Here is an 18158-nt window from a genome sequence, read left to right as displayed (position 1 = left end):
ACTGCTGTCTTGAACAAAGCCTTTAGCAAGAAAGTAGGGGAATGGTTGAGAAGGTAACCAGCAAAGTCTGACACTTGCTTTAAAAATATAGGTTTTATTATTATTTAGTATGGCAAGGTCATTAGATGAGGAGCCAAGTGCCACTGAAAATATAGTTGTGGCTGGGCATGGGGGCTCACACCTGTAATCCCAGCACTTTGGGAGGCCAAGGTTGCAGGATCACTTGAGTCCAGGAGTTCAAGACCAGCCTGGGCAACACGGTGAGATCACGTCTCTCCTCAAAACATACATAACTTAGCCAGTTGTAGTGGCAAGTGCCTGTAGTCCCAGCTACTCCTAAGGCTGCGGTGGGAGGATCCCTTGAGGCCAGGAGGCGGAGGCTGCAGTGAGCCGGATCGTACCACTACACCCTAGCCTAGGTGAAGAGCCAGACCCTACCTCAAAAAAGAAAGAAAAGAAAATATAGTTGTTACGCTCACAGATCCTATGAAGTAAATGATTAGTCCCCTAATCATTTACTGTCTCTAGAAATTTGCTAGCAATGGGACTGGGACAGGCAGCCCTCCAGGATTAGCAAGGCTCCCAAATGTCCAAGTATCGGAATACAGAAAACAAAAGGCATAGCTAATACAACATGGTAGGTCTAATTCCCTAGAGCAGGAGCATAAAATCATGAGCCTCAATTTAAAGCAGGGATTTTTCACACTAAAACAATATTTGGCGTTGATTCTGAATTGTCCCTCGATAACAAGAGAGGAGACTCCTTGTTTGAGTGCACATTTTATTGTTTTTTTATTTTTTATTTTCTTTTTTTGAGACAGAGTCTTGCTGTGTCACTCAGGCTGGAGTGCAAAGGTGCGATCTTGCCTCACTGCAACCTCTGCCTCCCAGGTTCAAGCAACTCTCCTGACGCAGCCTCCTGACTGACTAGCTGGATTACAGGCATGCGCCACTGTGCCTGGCAAATTTTTTGTATTTTTAGTAGAGACAGGGTTTCACCATGTTGGCCAGGCTGGTCTCGAGCTCCTGACCTCAGATGATCTGCCCGCCTCAGCCTTCCAAACTGCTGGGATTACAGGCGTGAGCCACTGTGCTCAGCTGAGTGCATATTTTAATCAAGCACTTTTTTTTATGTGCCAAATTTCTTTTAAAAATATATCAGGCTTTAAAATGTATTAACTTTAAGATATTACATTAAAGGGTATTCCTTTTTGTGTATATGGCAATTACTTAACCTTTATGCTTAATTTTGGGCTTTAATGTTTGGTAAGCAGATCATTGTAGTCACCTAGCGCCATCTTGTGGTCACCCATTGGAAATAAAACTGTATCACCGTCGTGTATGTGTATCCCTCTTCAAGAAAGTCCACAATATATGGCTAAAATCACATTGGTTGATCAAAATAGAGTCCAGAAATATATAATTATAATATATGATATGATTAAGGCAGCATTTAAAATCTTTGTAGCTTCAGAGCTGAGATTACTGAAAAGCACTCCCAGAGTCTTATCCAGCAAGTGGCTGAATTACAATGCAAATCAAATTCCCAACCTCTCGGGGCATCTGCTGTCAAAGTGAGGGCATTGATTGGGAAGGAAAAGAATGAGATCCTGAAAATTGGAATGGGGATATATGGGAAGATCCTGATGAGGGTGTGGACACTGAACCCCTAAATTCTGCTGAGTCTTCTGCCAGTAGAAGCAGCTATTCCGTCTCTGCTTTGCCTGAAGATATTATAATGTCCTCTTCTGAGGTAATTAACTTGCACGACTCTGCTGGTTCTATTCAGGACACACCCTCATCACCTGTCTTTGCTTCTAAACCTATGACTAGACTCAAGTTCCAGCCAGCCACAAAAGGTGAAGTACAAAACATGACCCGTGAAGAGGTAAGCTGTACTCCAAAAGGAGTACATCGTTTTTCCAATTTACACATACAGAAATCCAGGGCGAAATGTGTGGGAATGGATATTAAGACTATGGGATAATGGTGAAAGAAAAATAAAGTTGGATCAAGTCAAATTTACTGACACGGGCCCACTAAACAGAGACTGTCAATTTAATGGTTTGTTTTTTGTTTGAGATAGAGTCTTGCTCTGTTGCCCAGGTTAGAGTGTAGTGGTGCAGTCTTGGCTCACTGCAACCTACACCTCCCAGGTTCAAGGAATTCTCCTGCCTCAGCCTCCCAAGTAGCTGGGATTATAGGTGCCTGCCACCATGCCCAGCTAATTTTTGTATTTTTAGTAGAGAAGGAGTTTCACTATGTTGCCCACTCTGGTCTCAAACTCCTGACCTCAAGTGATCTGCCAATTTAATGTTACAGCTTAGGAGGTTAGAAAGGGCTCTAAAAGTTAGTTTGTTTGGCTAAAACATGGAACAAGGCCAGGGATGGTGGCTCATGCTTGTAATCCTAGCTCTTTGGGAGGCTGAGTTTGGGGGGAGGGGGGGATCACCTGAGGTCAGGAGTTCGAGACCAGCCTGGCCAACATGGCAAAACCCTGTCTCTACTAAATATACAAAAATTAGCTGGGCATGGTGGCATACACCTATAATCCCAGCTACTTGGGAGGCCAAGGAGGGTGGATCATGAGGTCAGAAGATCGAGACCATCCTGGCCAACATGGTGAAACCCTGTCTCTATTAAAATAGAAAAAATTAGCTGGGCGTGGTGGTGTGAACCTGTAGGCCCAGCTACACAGGAGGCTGAGAATCGCTTGAACACGGTAGGTGTAGGTTGCGGTGAACCGAGATCACACCACTACACTCTAGCCTGGCAACAGAGCAAGACTCTGTCTTGAAAAGAAAGAAATGCCAGCATTGCCTTGGTATACTCTAGAGAAAAAGATCTAAAGCCTTAAGGAGTATTATACTCAACAGCAAAAAGATGAACTCTGAGTGTCCTTCAACAGATGAATGGTTAAAGAAAATGTGACACATACACACAATGGAATACTATGTAGCCATAAAAAAGAATGAAATTCTGTCATTTGCAGCAACATAGATATAACTGGTGTTCATTATCATAAGTGAAATAAACCAGGGATAAAAGGACAAGTACCATATGTTCCCACTTAACATAGGAGAGCCATGTGACCAGTTATAGAAATGAGGACTGTAATTGCCATGATTACATGTGTGTGTATAAATTATCTTTGTTTTCTTCCCTCTCTTTTTCCTACATCATATAACCTAAGATGTATTGATGCAATATTGTAGTATTTAAGAATTGTTTAAAAAGTTATGAGATTTCCCAAAAGAAAAAGCATCATATCAAAAATATATTTACACTCATTATGTTTATCACAGCACTATACACAAAAACAAGGATATGGAATCAACCTAAGTATCCATCAGTGGGTGACTGGATAAAGAAAATGTGGTAGGCCAGGTGCAGTGGCTCACGCCTGTAATCCCAGCACTTTAGGAGGCCAAGGCAGGCAGATCAAGTCAGGAGATCGAGGCCATCTTGGGCAATATGGTGAAACCCCGTCTCTACTAAAATACAAAAAATTAGCCGGGCATGTTGATGCATACTCGTAGTCCCAGCTATTGGGGAGGCTGAGGCAGGAGAACCACTTGAACCTGAGAGGCGGAGATTGCAGTGAGCTGAGATCGCGCCACTGCACTCCAGCCTGGTGATGGAGCAAGACTCCATATCAAAAAAAAAAAAAAAAAAAAAAAGAAAAAAAGAAAGAAAATGTGGGGGGGGGGTGTGTGTGTATAAATAAAACAGAATACTATCAGCTATAAAAAAGAATGAAACCATGTCTTTTGCAGCAACATGGATGGAACTGAAGGCTATTATCTTAAGTGAAACAATCCAGAAAGTCAAATGCCATGTGTTCTTATCTATAAATGAGATCTAAATAATGTGTCCACATGGACATAGAGTGTGTAGAGTATGAAAGAATAGGCATTGAAACTTGAAAGAGTGGGAGGGTGGGAGGGCGATGAGGGATGAGAGATTACCTAATAGGTGCAATGTACACTGTTTGGGTGATGCTTACCCAAAAGCCCAGACTTCCCTGCTATGCAAAATATCCATGTGACAAAACTGTACTTGTACCCCTTAAATTTATACAAGTAAAAAAAAGTTATGGGATATCAAAGAGAAAACATGACCCAAGGACTTGACCTTCTCTTCTAGGAAAGGGATTAAATTTGTTTTTGTTTGTATGCAGGATAGTGGTATCATGGTAGGTGGAATTATGACCTTGTTATTGTCTTTATTTGGTTATTCAGTATGGTTTAAGGAGGGGTCTGGGTGCCAAATTGCCATGGTTACGTTTACTTGTCAACTTGACTGAGCCACAGGGTTCCCAGACATTTGGTCAAGCAGTATTCTTGGTGTGTCTGTGAGGGTGTTTCTGGATGAGATGAACATTTATTTATTTAATTTATTTTTTGAGACTCAGTTTCACACTGTCACCCAGGCTGGAGTGCAGTGGCGTAATCTTGGCTCACTGCAACCTCTGCCTCCTGGGTTCAAGTGATTCTCCTGCCTCAGTCACCCAAGTAGCTGGGAGTATAGGTACCTGCCACCACAGCCAGCTAATTTTTGCATTATTAGTAGAGATGGGGGTTTCACCATGTTGACCAGGCTGGTCTTGAACTCCTGACCTCAGGTGATCCACCCGCCTCAGCCTCCCAAAGTGCTGGGATTACAGGTGTGAGCCACTGCACCTGACCAAAATGAACATTTAAACTGGCAGATGTATCAAGCAGATTCCCCTCTCTAATGTGGCAAGGCCCCATCCAATCAATTGAATGCCTGAATGGGACAGAAAAGCTGACCCTCCCATGAGTAAGAGGAATGCTCCTCCTGCCTGACTGTCTAGAGCTAGGATAGAACTGAAACTAGAACTAGAAGTGAAACATTGGCTCTTCCTGTTTTGAGCTGCATGGCTTTAAACTGGAAGGACATCTTCAGTCATCTGTGCCTCCAGATCAGCTGCACATTTCGGGACTTGTCAGCCTCTATAATTATGTGAGAAATTCCTTATAATAAATCCCTCTTTGGCTGGGCGCATTGGCTCACGCCTGTAATTGCAGCACTTTGGGAGACCAAGGTGGGCAGATCACTTGAGTTCAGGAGTTTAAGACCAGCCTGACCAACATGGTGAAACCCGATCTCTACTAAAAATGCAAAAATTAGCCAGGTGTGGTGGTGCGCACCTGTAATGCCAGCTACTCAGGAGGCTGAGGCGGGAGAATTGCTTGAACCTGTGAGGTGGAGGTTGCAGAGAGCTGAGAACATGCTACAGCACTCCAATCTGGGTGACAGAGTGAGACTGTGTCTTAAATAATAAATAAATACATCCTTCTCTAACTCTGTCTCTATTTCTTTTTTTCCCTCTCTCTCGGTCTCTCTCTCCTCCTGTCTATACACAAACACACGCACACACATATCCTATTTGCTATTTCTCTGGAGAACTCTAATATACTGATTTAGCAAAAATCATGAATTATGTAAATGTTATGAGATATTATTTTCTTTATTATGATAATTATCGAAGTTGATCATAAACACTTAGAATTGCATGTGAAGATATGACGGTTATCAAAGAGAAAACTTGAAAGAAAGTTTGAATTATGGAATGACTTTTTATTGTTTCTGCAAGGTAAGAATCTAGTTTGGTCCTGACTTTTTGAAGATGTGAGTTCAGTATTTGCTCCCTCGTGTGTTCAAGGAAGGCTACTCCCTCCCCATCTCCAGAAAGGTGAATCAAAATTTCTTTCAGATTGTCACGGTAGTTTCCTTCCCTTTCATGGGGATTGATTGATTTAGATGAGGTATGTGACTCCATCCTGTCAATAACTACCTGGGGAAAGTCTACGTGTGTGTGTGTGTGTGAGAGAGAGAGAGAGTGTGTGTGTGTGAGAGAGAGAGAGAGAATGTGTGTGTGTGTGTGTGTGTGTGTGCGGGCGGCAATGGGGTTTGGCTCTCTGGTAGAGGTTTTTTGCTTTTTTTTTTGAGACAGAGTCTCGCTCTGTCGCCCAGGCTGCAGTGTAGTGGCACGATCTCGGCTCACTACAACCTCTGCCTCCCGAGTTGAAGCAATTCTCCTGCCTCAGCCTTCCAAGTAGCTGGGATTATAAGTGCCCACCACCATGCCTGGCTAATTTTTTTTGTATTTTTGGGAGAGACAGGGTTTCACCATCTTGGCAGGCTGGTCTTGAACTCTGGACCCCATGATCCATCCATCTCGGCCTCCCAAAGTGCTGGGATTACAGGCGTGAGGCACCCCACCCGGCCTAGCCTCAAAGCTTCTATCTCATGCCTACTGTGTGTCATTGTGGATGGGCCACAGCAACACTCCAGGTTATCTTTGCTCCAGGATCAAGTGCCCCAGTCTGGAATACTGCAGAGTCTTATGGGTGAGGGACAGGCAAGACAGTGAATCTCAAGCGAGTTCTTTATTTTATTTATTTTATTTCATTTTATTTTTGACATAAAGTCTCGCTCTGTTGCCCAGGCTGGAGTGCAGTGGTGCAATCTCAGCTCACTGCAACCTCCACTTCCTGGGTTCAAGTGATTCTCCTGCCTCAGCCTTCTGAGTAGCTGGGAGTATAGGCGCATGCCACCACACCCAGCTAATTTTTATATTTTTAGTAGAAACAGTGTTTCATCATGTTGGCCAGGCTGGTCTTGGACTCCTGACCTCAGGTGATCCGCCCGCCTCGGCCTCCTGAAGAGCTGGGATTACAGGTGTGAGCCACTGCGCCTGGCCCGGCTAGTTCTTACATCAAAGCTTCTCCTTGGATGCCATATGTGTCCTGTTCATATTTTATTATCCAAAGCAAGTCACATGCCACTGTTGTATTCCACAGGGTGGGAGGCGTACTCCTGCTTCAGGAAGAGGAAATGAATAATTATGAGCAATTATACAACCTGCCACAGAGGCCACTGGATTTGGCAATTGGGAAATCACTGGTGACCTTTGAAAAAGAGTTTAACCTGGGCTGGGTGAGGTGGCTTATGCCTGTAATCTCAGCACTTTGGGAGGCCAAGGTAAGAGGAACACTTCAGGCTAGAGTTTGAGACCAGCCTGGGTAACATAGTGAGACCCCTGTCTCTACAGGAAATTGGAAAAAATTAGCCAGTTGTGGTGGCAAGTGCCTATAGTCCCAGCTACTTGGGAGGCTGAGGTGGGAGGATAGCTTGAGCCCAGGAGTTTGGGGTTATAGTGAGCTATGAGTGCACCCTGTCTCTAAAAAAAGAAAAACAAAGGTTAACTGGAGAGTTGGGTTCTAATAATAATAACACAGGTTCAGCATCCCTAATCTGAGAATTAAAAATTTGAAATTCTCCAAAATCTGACACTTTTTGAGCACCAACATGATACCACAAGTAAAAAAAAAAAAAAAATTCTACACATAGGCCAGGTGCGATGGCTTACCCCTGTAATTCCAGCACTTTGGGAGGCCGAGGCGGGCGGATCACCTGAGGTCGGGAGTTTGAGACCAGCCTGACTAACAAGGAGAAACCCCGTCTCTACTTAAAAAATTGCAAAATTAGCCTGGCGTGGTGGCGCATGTCTATAATCCCAGTTACTCTGGAGGCTGAGGCTGGAGAATTGCTTGAACCTGGGAGGCGGAGGTTGCAATGAGCCGAGATCATGCCATTGCACTCCAGCCTGGGCAACAAGAATGAACCTCCATCTCTAAAAAAATAAAAATAAAAATAAATTGGCCGGGCGCGGTGGCTCATGCCTGTAATTCCAGCACTTTGGGAGGCCGAGGCGGGCGGATCACGAGGTCAGGAGATTGAGACCATCCTGGCTAACACGGTGAAACCCCATCTCTACTAAAAATACAAAAATGTAGCCAGGCATGCTGACGGGCGCCTGTGGTTCCAGCTACTGGGGAGGCTGAGGCAGGAGAATGGTGTGAACCCAGGAGGCGGAGGTTGCAGTGAGCCGAGATTGTGCCACTGCACTCTAGCCTGGGTGACAGAGCGAGACTCCGTCTCAGAAAAAAAAAAAGAAAAGAAAGAAAAAGGAAATGGCTGGGCATGGTGGCTTATGCCTATAATCCCAACACTTTGGGAGCCTGAGGCAGGTGGATTATGACCAGCCTGGCCAACACGGTGAAACCCCTTCTCTACCAAAAAATACAAAAGTTAGCTGGGTGTGGTGGAATGCACCTGTAATCTCAGCTACTCAGGAGGCTGAGGCACAAGAATCACCTGAACCTGGGAGGTGGAGGTTGCAGTGAGCCGAGATTGCGCCACTGCACTACAGCCCGGGTGACTGAGTGAGACCCCGTCTCCAAAAAAGAAAAGAAAAAAGAAAAAAGAAAATTATTTCTAAACAGAAGCATATAAATTCAGAGTCAGGAATGTTGATGATGCCAAACAAACAACCACAGATTGTCCACATGGGTAGCTGAGTAACACCTTTGCTTTCTGATGGTTCAATGTACATGAACTTTGTTCCATGCACAGAATTATGAAAAATACCGTATAGGTCTGGCACAGTGGCTCATGCCTGTAATCTCAGCACTCCAGGAGGCCAAGGCGGGTAGATCCCTCGAGCTCAGGAGTTCAAGACCAGCCTGGCCAACATGGTTAAACCTCGACTCCACTAAAAACACAAAAAGTAGCTGGGTATGGTAACGTGCATCTGGAATCTCAGCTACTCAGGATGCTGAGGCAGGAGAATTGCTTGAACCAGGGAGGTGGAGGTTGCAGTGAGCTGAGATCGCGCCACTGCACTCCAGCCTGGGAGACAGAGTAAGACTCTGTCTCAAAAAAAAAAAAAAAGAAAAAGAAAAGAAAATTGTATAAAGTTACCTTTAGGCTATGTGTATATAGGGCATATGAAACAACCTTCTGGCTGTGTATATAAGGCGTATATGAAACATAAATGAACTCATGTTTAGACCTGGGTCCTATCCCCAAAGTATCCCATTATGTAAATATTCTTAAATCCAAAAATTTCTGAAATCTGAAACACTTCTGGTCCCAGACATTTCGGTTAAAGGATATTCAACCTGTAACTATAATTTACTAACTATTTTAGTCCACACTGTGTTGAGTACTTTCCATTTTTTCTCTCATTTCTAAGCCTCAGGCTTAGAAAGGTCGAATATTGGCTCCAGGTCATAAGACCAGTAGGGGTGAAGTAGAAATGCAAGTTAGTTCTGTTTGGTTCCAAGGCCAGTATTTTAACCCCTGAAGACTGAAAGTTACTAAGTGGAGGCAAAAGCAAATGTTGGAGGCTGGGCGCGGTGGCTCACGCCTGTAATCCCAGCACTTTGGGAGGCTGAGGCGGGCAGATCATCTGAGGTCAGGAGTTCGAGACCAGCCTGACCAACATGGAGAAACCCCGTCTCTACTAAAAATACAAAATTAGCTGGGCATGGTGGCGGGCGCCTGTAATCCCAGCTACTCAGGAGGCGGAGGCAGGAGAATTGCTTGAACCCGGGAGGTGGAGGTTGTGGTGAGCCAAGGTCGTGCCATTGCACTCCAGCCTGGGCAACAAGAGTGAAACTCCGTCTAAAAAGAAAAAAAGAAAAAAGAAAATGTTGGCCCTTTAAAGTTTGATAGAGGATGAATGCTTGAGAAGGAATCAGGGTCTTGGGAAGATATTTTCAGGATTGGGCAAGTTGAATTAGAAGGCGGGGAAAAGGTTCTGAGGGGACAAAAACGGTTTTTTTGTGTTTTTTTGAGATGAGGTCTTGCTATGTTGCCCAGGCTGGCTGGAACTCCTGGGCTCAAGTAATCTACCTGCCTTGGCCTGTAGGGGGTGCACAGCAACACACTCAAGCTTAGGTACATGGCATTTGAGGTCGGGGCATGAAAAAATGCTGAGGCACTGTGTATATGTTATTTGTGCATAAGAATGTAACTCCTTGACCCTGAAAACGGGACAAGGAGTGGAGTGTGTGATAAGGAACGCTGAAAACAGCCTCCTGAGAATGCGGTTGGAGGGCTCTTACGAGGTCATACGTGCCTAAAGTACCCGACCTCAAATGGCCATCTGGTGGATGTGTGCAGTTTAACAAACCCTTCAATAAATACTTGGTGGACGGATTCTGGGGCGGCACTCTTTCAGAAGAGTTGCTTCCTGCCCCGCTCAGCTGGAATTGTCTGAGAATTAATTCTTGGCGTTCACTGCAAGCTATAAGCTTTGCACGGCCTCCCAAGGTGCTAGGATTATAGGCATGAGCCACTGGGCCTGGCAGAGAGACTGTTAATGCTAGAGAAACCCAGAACAGGTGAAGGGTAATATATGCACACACTTTATAACTCTTGGTTCGTGTGGGTGTGGACTAATTTGCTTTGTGGGGTATTTTGAGAATTTAGGTATCTTTTTTTTTTTTTTTTTTTTGAGACGGAGTCTGTCCCCCAGGCTGGAGTGCAGTGGCGTCAACTCGGCTCACTACAAGCTCCGCCTCCTGGGTTTACGCCATTCTCCTGCCTCAGCCTCCCGAGTAGCTGGGACTACAGGCGCCCGCCACCTCGCCCGGCTGGTTTTTTTGTACTTTTAGTAGAGACGGGGTTTCACCGTGTCAGCCAGGATGGTCTCGATCTCCTGACCTTGTGATCCGCCCGTCTCGGCCTCCCAAAGTGCTGGGATTACAGGCGTGAGCCACCGCGCCCGGCCGAGAATTTAGGTATCTTTTTAGTTGGTTGAGATGATTAACAGGTGAGGGGAGTCAAAGGCAGTTATCACTTGATGGCAGAATGAAGTAAATTTGTTACTGGTGGTGCAGTCTTACAGGTCTGCAGCAACCTCAGTTCTTGCCGCCTCAGAAGAAATAATTCGACTGAGGGGCATAAGGCAGAAAGAGACTCAGGCAACATTCAGAGCAGCAGTGAAAGTTTATTTCAATGTTTAGAGCAGGGATGAAAGGAAGGGAAGTACACTGGCAAGAGGGCCAAGCGTGTGACTTGAGAGATCAAGTGTGCCATTTGACCTTTGACTTAGGGTGTAATATGTTGACATACTTCTGGGGTCTTGCGTCCCTTCTCCCCTGATTCCTCCCTCGGGGCGGTCTGTCTGCATGCACAGCGGCCTACCAGCACTTGGGAGGTGAGCATGTTCAGTGTGTTTACTGGAACTGTACCCCTGCTCCCTTGAAGCATTCTTCCCTTACCAGTTGGATGTTCCTGGAAGGTCACATACCAGTTAAACTTGGCCCGTGTGCCTCTTAATGCGCATGCTTGAGCCCTCTTACCCAACTCCTGAGATCTTATCGGGAAGCTGCTGATCACCAGTTTCAGGTGTTTCTATTGGGAGACTGCCTTTCCCTGGCACCGGCTGTGACCAGTTATTATTTTAGAGAGAGTCTGACAACCAATGGTCACCTGACATTCCTGGTGGGGTGAGAGGAGCCCTCTCCTGCCCTGCTCATGCCTGACTGTAACAACAGCTTTCCCTAAGTTTCCTTCTTCCAAACAATGAATATAAAGTAAAAATTTAAAATAGGCCATGCACAGTGGCTTATGCCTGTAATCCCAGCACTTTGGGAGGGCAAGGTGGAAGGATGACTTGGGGCCAAGAGTTTGAGACCAGCCTGGGCAACACAGCAAGATCCCATCTATATTAGTCTATTCTCACACTGTTATAAAGAGCTACCTGAGACTGGGTAATTTATAAAGAAAAGAGGTTTAATTGGCTCATGGTTCCATAGGCTGTACAGGAAGCATGGGTGGGGAGGCCTCAGCAAACTTACAATCATGGTGGAAGGCAAAGGGAAAGCAGGCATATCTTACGAGGCCAGAGCAGGAGGAAGAGAAAAGGGAGAGGTGCTACACACTTTTATTTTATTTTTATTTTTTGAAACAGAGTTTTGCTCTGTCTCTCAGGCTGGAGTGCAGTGGCACAATTTCAACTCACTGCAACCTTTGCCTCTCAAGCTCAAGCGATTCTTGTGCCTCAGCCACCCAAGTATCTGGGATTATATAGGTGCTACACACTTTTAAACAACCAGTGAGAACTCACTATCATGAGAACAGCAAGGGAGAAATATGCCCCGTGATCCAATCACCTCCCACCAGTACCCTCCTCCAACACTGGAGATTACAATTCAACATGAGGTTTGGGTGGGGACACAAATCCAAACCATAGCACCGTCTCTTCTAAAATTAAAAATAGGAAAACGAGTGAGGCATGGTGATGTACACTTGTAGTCCTGGCTACTCAAGAAGGTGAGGTAGAAGGATTGCTTGAGCCTACTTTTAGGCTGCAGGGAACTATGATCGCATTACTGTATTCCAGCCTGGGCAACACAGCAAGGCCCTGTCTCTAAAAACAGAAAAAACAATTAAAATGTAAAATTAAGCCACTAAATGAAAAGGAGTGAAGTTCCGATGCATGCTGCAACACGGATGAACCTTGAAAACACTGTGCCAAGTGAAACGAACCAGACACCAAAGGTCAAATATTGTATTATTCCACTTATGTATGATATCTAGCAAATTTGTCTAGACAGAAAAGTAGATTAGAGGTTACCAGGGTTTGGGAGGAGGAGAGAATAGGGGTTATTGCTCAATGGGTACAGAGTTTCTGATCAGGGTGATAAAAAGTTGTGGAAATAGTGGTGATGATTGTGCAATATTGTGAATGTATTAATGCCTTCAAATTGTACACTTTAAAATGGTAAACCATTTTATGATGGCAACTTTTTTGTTTTATATATATATATATATATATATATATATATTTTTTTTTTACCACAAGCAAATACAACAGTAAATTAATCTACCAAATTGGAATTAAACTATGGTTATATTGAGTTACTTTTTGAAGGTGAGGGTGAGAAGGGTTAGATAGGTCTGAACAGAATAACGTTTTGTAAGATATACAAATTATATTTCCCTAAAGGAGCCACCACGCTTTCTACCAAAGAGTATGCAGGATATTACAAGCATTCGTGAGGTAAGACATAAATTGCTATTGCATTAGTTGCTTAGTTCTTCATATAATTTGACAGCCACACCCTTGTGGCCTGGAAATACTTAGACTGCCAACATTTAGGTGGTTATAATTATGATGGAGGTTTATTTAAACATCAGTGGTGGAGACTGTTTGCATTATAGAACATATAAACAGCTGTATTTCTCACCTCAGAGTGGGCTATTTTCCTCTCCTTAAACCTTGACTAGAGGGTGCCTCGGAAGGAACCCAGGTAATATCTAGGTTATATAATAAGAGAAGGCAGGATGCACACTTTATGTTTAACTCCTGATATTGAACTCTCTGAAATCAAGCCAATTCAGGATGCTGTTTGGACAATATTAAGTTGGTCATTATAGTCTACACTACCAGCAGACAGAAAGAATTATGTTTTAGTTCATTTGTAGTGTGGTGTCCATGTACAAGTACCCCTGACATAATTACAAGCCATACAGTTATCCCATTTTTGTCTTCACTTGAGGAGTACCTTCAGGTTACAGGATATTACCCCAAAGTGTTTAGAATTGTTACCGGTGGAAGGTGTCCAGGTTCTTGTCATCTTGAACAAAGAATTGGACAAAATGCACAAACAAAGCAAGGAAAGAACGAAGCAACAAGAGGAGAGATTTATTGAAAATGAAAATACACTACACAGGGCGGGAGCGGGCCAAGCATAGTGGCTCAAGATCCCAGTTATAGAATTTTCTGGGGTTTAAATACCCTCTAGAGGTTTCCCATTGGTTACTTGGTGTACACCCTATGTAAACAAAGCAGTGGCCCATGATGAGTCTCATTGGTTGCAGGAAGGGACCAGTCAGAGGCTGAAGTGAAGTCACAATGTTACATCCTATGCAAATATCTGATTGGTTGCAGAAAGTGACCAATCAGAGGCTAAAGTGAAGGTACAAAACTATACTCCTATGCAAATGAAGACTTGGTCTGCAACCAGTAAGGAGTCCAATCAGAGGTACTTTATTTTTTAATTTTTTGAGATGGAATTTCACTCTGTCACCCAGGCTGGAGTGTGGTGGCATGGTCTTAGTTCACTGCAACCTCTGACTCCCCAGTTCAAGCTATTCTCCTCCCTCAGCCTCCTGAGTAGCTGGGATTACAGGCACCTGCCACCACACACTAATTTTTGTATTTTTTAGTAGAGACAGACTTTCACCGTGTTGGCCAGTCTGGTCTTGAACTCCTGACCTCAAGTGATCCGCCTGCCTCGGCCTCCCAAAGTGCTGGGATTACAGGCATGAGCCACCGCGCCCGGCAAGAGGTACCTTCAATTTTTCATCTGCCAGGCAGAAAAATGGGGATGAGGGGTTGCAAAGAGAGTAGCCTCTGGTCCTTTTGTTACTTGGGTGTGGAAAGTTAGGGTTTTCCTTTTGATTCAGTTCTTTCTAGGGAGTCAGCGTGAATTGGCCTTAGCTTCCCTGCCTCCAGACCCTATTCTCCTGCCTCAGAATGAATTAAGCCATTGCTTTCAGTGTTAAGACCTAGACACATGCAACAGGTAGTATCAGCAGGAGTTTGTATTGTAATAGGGTGTGCTGGGGTTTGTATGAGAGGGTTTCAATGATATTAATAACAAGAGCTAACTTCTGGGTAAAGGGGATGCAATTGAGATTTGAGAGTCTGGATTATAGATAGTACATTCTGATATTATCAGTAGCTTAGCTGTTTCAACTGGCTGAAATGAGTCAAGATATTGACATGAAATTAATCACTGTAAGCATTTACCGAGCACCTTCTATGTGGCAGATTTATTTCTGTAAAGGTTCTCTAATTGTTAGATTTCTAAGTCTCAAGGGAAGAGACAGTGAATATGTGTCAAAGTTTTATTTAAGGCAAGAAATGCAGACCTCCCAAGTGAGAACAGAGGCTATTCAGAGCTTGCTATAGCAATGGAGGCAGCGACCACACTTGAGTTTGGCAGAGACACAAAAGCAATCGGAAAGAGGGGAGGCTTTATAGTGGAGAAAAAAAGGGATGCTTCTGATGTGTTCTGATTTAGGGTTGTTGGCAGAGAAGCTGGAGGTAATCTAACTTGAAGCAGGAAACTTAACAGGATTGGTTTGGGGGAGAATATTTGGCTTTCTCTGGCTGGTACTGGTGTCTGGGGACAGAGAGATTAAAATAGAAAAGTTGGCAGCCTTCTTGAGAAAATCCTGACCATTTTGAGCTGATTGCTGTAGAGGTTGTGGTTTGGCTTATGTGAGTTAGAGTGTTATTATCATATGCAGTTTAGCCATTGTCCATATGTTTAAGTCTCTCACTCATTAATACGGGAGCCAGCAGAATCGTAAAATGGATTTCTACCAGTTCTGAAAAATGAAATTTATACAATTGTTGGGGAAAGGAGTGCTGAAATACAACTGCTCAGTTGATACAAAACTGGTTAATTTTTCTTAGAAGAATGCAACCTTAACCTTTGGAATTATATACATATTTATACATATTTATATACAAATATATATTTATATATTATTTTGTATATTATACATAATATATATGATATATAATATATGATATATATTTATATATCATACATTATATATAAATATATATCATATATTATATATTATATATAAATAGATAATGTATATTATACATGATATATAATATATATTATATATAAATATATTATAATATATATTATATATTTTATATATTATATATAAATAATATATTTATATTTATATATTTTTATATATATAAATTCAGCTTGGCACTGAATTCCCTGCCCCTTTCTCCCCTTACACCTCATCAGTTTCCTACCAATTAATCTTTGATTTCATCCTTTTGTAAATCTTCTGGGCCCTAATCAATTGTTATTCAAAGTTACATTTCCTGTGGGTGTCAGATGATCAAGTAGGCTTATTACAAAATTCTCTAGAATGAAACTAATCAAAAAGGTCACAAAATATTATCTTTTGACTTTTTTCCAAGTTTTGAATAAAATTTTAGGTATTTCTCATTTTCACCACAGTCCAATGCAAGTAACTCATTGTAGTAGTACAATGATTATCCCGATTTTCCAGGTGAGAAAACTGAGCCACAGTTTTAGTAACTTGAAGAGTAACCAGTAGTTAAGTAATTCAACGACAGCCACAGAATGGCTGAGCACTGGCTGTACTGGCGCTTTAGGTTATAAGAGTGAGGGAAGGCCTGCCACGCTGCAGGGTTCGAGCAACGACAATTATTTTTTCCATTGCTTTATTTCCACCCATTTATCTGGCTTCTAAATCCAAAATCCTTTTCTAAGACAGTTCACAGGGGTGGAGGGAAGAGGCTGGGCTGAGCTCCACATCATGCTGCCTTTGCTAGCTGTGCTGTCTTGAGCAAGTCATTTATTAATTAGCTTCCTGGCCCTCTGTTCTTCGCTTGTAAAATAGCTGGAACCGCGTTCTCGGAGAGCAGGTGCTGGTGGGTGGCACTGGGGTAAACTCACAAAATAACCGTTGAGGCCGGAGGCGGTGGCTCACGCCTGTAATCCCAGCACTTCGGGAAGACGAGGCGGGCAGATCGCTTGAACTCAGGAGTTCAAGACCAGTCTGGGCAACACTGTGAGACCCTATTAATACAAACAATAACAACAAAAATCAGCCCGTCGTGGTGGCAGTCGCCTGTGATCCCAGCTACTCCGGAGGCTGAGGTGGGAAAGTGGCTTGAGCCCAGGAGGCGGAGGTTGCAGTGAGCCGAGATCGCGCCACTGCAGTCCAGCCTGGGCGACCAAGTGAGATCCCATCTCTAATAAGAAAAAGACAAAAAACACAAAGTAACCATTGAAAGATAGCGTCGCTGGTTGGGTTCACCACATCCCAGCGCAGGCGGGAGCAGGCTGTAGCAGCTTTAATTAAATGTGCGTAAAGAAAGCTGTCTTCCATCTTCCTTGGCACCGCCTCCCACTTCAGTCCACTCCTCGGCCCCGCCCCGGCCCTTCCCTCGTTGTCATGGAGGCTCCAGGACGCCACAGCGGGATAGTTCTGCTCCCGCGGCACCAGAGGCGGGGCACCCTATGACGCATGCGCTCGCTTCGCTGCCCTGGCGCCGCGGTGGCTGCCGGGACTGAGCTCCTAGCACCAGATCGGGAAGTGGCGGGCGGAGTCCCGGGTCGAGTCGTCGCCTCAGCCACCGCCGCCGCCGCCGCCAGTGGCGAGACCCCGACCTGGCGGGTCAGCGCTGGGCGTGCGTGCGGGCAGGCGGGGGCGCTGACGAGGAGCAGGAAGAGGCTGCAGTGCCGGCGTGGGCGGCTGGCCGAGGCGGAGGCGCAGGAACTGGGCGGCGAGTCGTGAGAGGCTGCCCGCCTCACTCAGGTAGGGGCTGCGGCCGCCGGGTGAGGGGCGCAGAGCCCCGTCCTGCTGTTCCCCAGGATCCAGGCGCGCCGCCGCCTCCCGGGAGGCTGAGCGTGACCTCCACCCCACGGGAAGCTGGGGCCGCCGTTCTGGAAGCGAAACACCGAGCACGCGAACCGTTCCCCGGAGCATTGTCTTTAGGCCGGAGGTTCATTGAGCAAACTTTTGGGTTGGAAAGAGGGAAAATTCGCTGTTTGCTACCTGATTGTGCCTCTTCCAAGCCTCCAAGTTCACGGGCGCGGTAGCCAAGCGAACCACGTTGTGGAGTCTGAGGAGCCACGGGGTCCAGCCAGCTCAAGGCTGTGATTTAAAATGATGCTTGTACGCGGACTGCTTTCTGGGCTACCTTTTGGAGACTTGGTTTGTGATGATCCCTAAACATTAACGATAGTAGTTGATTTCTGAAGTCTAAAGACGTTTTCCACAACAATGCTGCGGCCCGCTTTCCGCCCACCTCCTCACTTCCGTCATTTAAGGGCGAAGCAGCCCGCTTTTCATGGCCGGATCCTGAGGTGCCAGGGACACTAACGAGGCTGGGAAAAAGTAAAACAGAGGGGAGGTAGGAAGGTTGAAAGAGGTCGAATGATGGCAAGAATCGTGGGCTTGGAGGCAGATTTCAGTTTAATTTTTGGGTTTTCCATATCTGCCCGCGGAGGAACCAGCCAACTCCTTGAGTTGTGATAGTTTTGTTTAATTGTAAAATGAACATGGTGATGTAACCTGTTTACTACATAGGTGGGTCCAGAGATCTAAAGCGTACTACACATATTGAGTAGTCTTTGAAAAAGGAGGAAAAGTTAGGCGGAGCACGTGAAGACATTGCGAAGCCTTCTGCTCTAGATGCCTTTGAACGTTCCCGAACCTCATAGGTGGCCTTTGTTTTAAAGGCCTTTACCAGCATT

General features: G+C 44.8%; 1 protein-coding gene across 4 annotated transcripts in view; it reads left to right on the top strand.

Moving 5' to 3' along the window:
• The first annotated feature begins 16971 nt into the window (after nucleotides 1-16971).
• Nucleotides 16972-18158, top strand: part of GTF2E2 (general transcription factor IIE subunit 2) — an 84231-nt gene continuing 83044 nt past the window's right edge. For 2 of the 4 annotated variants that reach the window (XM_005562991.4, XM_045398100.2), the window contains exon 1: nucleotides 16972-17217. The gene's annotated coding sequence lies outside the window, so the exon portion shown is untranslated. Of the gene's footprint in view, nucleotides 17816-18158 lie in introns of all 4 variants that reach the window. The other 2 variants (XM_045398099.3, XM_065519036.2) reach the window with 2 other exon arrangements.

This window comes from Macaca fascicularis, chromosome 8 (genome assembly GCF_037993035.2).
Source record: "Macaca fascicularis isolate 582-1 chromosome 8, T2T-MFA8v1.1".
Classification (NCBI taxonomy): domain Eukaryota; kingdom Metazoa; phylum Chordata; class Mammalia; order Primates; family Cercopithecidae; genus Macaca; species Macaca fascicularis.
Note: the sequence above shows the minus strand (reverse complement) of the source record. Positions and strands in the feature narration are given on the sequence as shown.